Genomic DNA, 3,012 nt, shown 5'->3' with positions numbered 1-3,012 from the left:
AGTAAATCAGATGATGTGGACAGACTTCGAAACAGAATTTTTCGAAGAATTTTTCCATATGCGAGTCACAAATAAACACTATGATGAATTCACCGAGTTCCGGCAAGGTGATCTATCCGTCAATGAAGCCATTAAGAAATTCAACAGCCTAACACGCCTGTGCCCAGAATTGGTCAGTACAGAGAGAGAAAGGGTCAAACTTATGCTGAAGATGCTCAGACCTGAGATAGCCCTGAACTTGTCCGGCGGAGTTAATAGACCATAGACCGCCGAAGAATTAATCAGCAGCGCTCTGATCACGGAATATTATCAGAAAGCAATGAATGAGGGCAAGAATCAGACTCAGTCAAGGGGACAGAAATCACAAAGTAACCGAACCAGCTGGAAAGGAAATCACAGTGGCAAGAGGAAGCAATGGGGTGATTCCAAGAATGGTCCAGCCAGCAAGCAACTCATGTTCCCTCAATGTACTACTTGCGGAAAGAAGCACCCGGGGGTATGCGGTATAGGTACAAACAGATGCTACAACTGTGGGATGGAAGGACACATGGCTCGGAACTGCCCTACTCAGATCCAGGCACCTATCCCTCCGCAGATTCAGAACAGAGGTGTGCTTCCATAGCTACACATGATACAAGCTGCGATAGAAGGCCCGCAGATAAGCCAAGGGAGATTGGAAGCTCTGCCAGTAGTGACGGATGCCAGAATTTTCTCCATCACCAAGGAGGATGCGACCAAAGCATCTACCGTCGTCATAGGTCAGCTGCCTAACTTTAGTCAGTATACTAAAGTCCTATTTAATACTGAAGACGAATCGATAGTCAAAATTTGTGAGAAGCCGGGAAACATTACGCGTCGTTGGGTCGAAAACATGTCTGGGCAACTCTCCACTTTGACCTTAGCACCGACCTTGTTCGACAATATATTAGAAAAGCAAACTGGTGACCAAAGTCTCCAAAGAATTAAGCAAGAAACCTTAGAGGGAAAGAATGACGAATTCCGTATCACAGATAGTGGAATATTATACCTCAAGGACATTATGTATCCCTGAGGATCCAGAGCTGCGAAAGAAAATACTGGAAGAAGCCCATACAACACCCTATGTGATGCATCCGGGTTCCACTAAGATGTACCAAGATCTGAAAAAGAAATTCTGGTGGTCCGGTATGAAAAGAGATGTGGCTCAGTATGTTAGTACCTGTTTGACCTGCCAGCAGGTTAAAGCAGAACACTAGAGACCTGGAGGATTACTGCAACCAATCCGAATTCCAGAATGGAAATGGGAAGATATATCTATGGATTTCATCTCGGGTTTACCCAAGACAACAAATGGTTACGACGCTATATGGGTAATCATGGACAGATTGACAAAATCTAGCCACTTTTTGGCAATTAAGATGACCTATTCTGTTGAGCAATTAGCCCAATTATACGTCAAAGAAATTGTCAAATTACATGGGATTCCTAAGACCATTATTTCTGACCGAGATGGTCGTTTTGTTTCACATTTCTGGGAATGTGTTCAAAAAGCCCATGGCACCAAGCTATTGTTCAACACTGCCTTCCACCCCCAGACGGACGGACAAACAGAAAGGGTAAATCAAGTACTAGAAGATATGCTACGGGCTTGCGCCTTAGATTTCAAAGGGAGTTGGTGTCGATATTTAAGTTTAGCGGAATTCGCCTACAACAATAGTTATCAGGCTACTATTGGGATGGCACCCTACGAGGCTCTGTACGGAAGGAAATGTAGGTCCCCTATATGCTGGTACGAAGGTGGTGAAAAGAAGGAGATGGGAGTTCAAACAGAATTCATTGATAACACCACCCGTGCTATACAGAACATCCGCCAAAGAATAGAAACAGCTCAGAGCCGACAAAAGAGTTATGCAGAAAAGAGACGAAGGCCCTTAGAATTCAGTGTCTGAGATGCAGTGTTCCTTAAGGTAGCTCCTATGAAAGGAGTGATGAGGTTCGGAAAGAAAGGAAAACTAAGCCCGCGTTATGTAGGCCCATATCAAGTTCTGAAAAGGGTGGGCAAGGTGGCCTACGAACTAGCGCTACCTCAGGAGATGTCAACTATTCACAATGTGTTCCATGTTTCGATGTTAAAGAAATGTATTCCGAGCATGGACCAGGTGATCGAACCGAAAACCGTACAAGTGCAAGAGGATCTAAGTTACGTAAGTCGACCGGTACAGATATTGGATCGAAGTATTAAAAGACTAAGGAACAAAGAAGTACCATTAGTAAAGGTCCTGTGGCAAAATCAACGGTTCGAAGAAGCCACATGAGAGCGAGAAGACGATATGAAGCAGAAGTATCCGGAACTATTTTAAGTTCGAGGACGAACTTTTATGAGGTATGGGAGACTGTAACACCCATAGAGTACTTAGCCAGATTTTAGATATTTTTATCATGAATAAAAATAGGCCTTATGTGGAAATTGCAAAAATAATAGAAATAAAAATAGAACCAAAAAGAGAGATGACCAAGGCTTGAACCTTGGATCTCTTACTAGATATATGCATGTGTTAACCAATAGACCAAGAGAAATTATTGTTAAAGAAAGAAGTGACAATATAGTTAAGGATAGGAAAAGAGATTTTTCATTGAGAAGGAGAAGTTAGAGTTGCCTTCTCCCTCTCAAAAGAAAAGAGGACTCTTGCTTCCTCTTCTCATTAAGGAGAAGTAAAAGAAAAGAGAAGGAAAGGTACATTTTCCCTTCCTCCTCTCATGATGAATAAAAGGGAAAATTAAAGAGGGAAACTCATTTGCTCCTCTTCCTCCTTCCTCCTCTTCCTCACCGTGACCAAGAAATCTCCCCCACCTCTCCTTGCCGAAACCCAAAAACAAAGAAGACCCCTCTCTAGGAAGGCTCCACAAGCAAGATCTCTTTCCCTTAAGCAAATAAGGATGTAAGTATTCCCTCACCTGTGGTACAAGTTGCTTACGGTGTTTTCGAAAGATTAGAACTCTTGGAAATAAAAATAAAAAGAAGAGAAGAAACCA

Source organism: Zingiber officinale, chromosome 11B (assembly GCF_018446385.1).
Source record: "Zingiber officinale cultivar Zhangliang chromosome 11B, Zo_v1.1, whole genome shotgun sequence".
Lineage (NCBI taxonomy): Eukaryota > Viridiplantae > Streptophyta > Magnoliopsida > Zingiberales > Zingiberaceae > Zingiber > Zingiber officinale.
Note: the sequence above shows the minus strand (reverse complement) of the source record.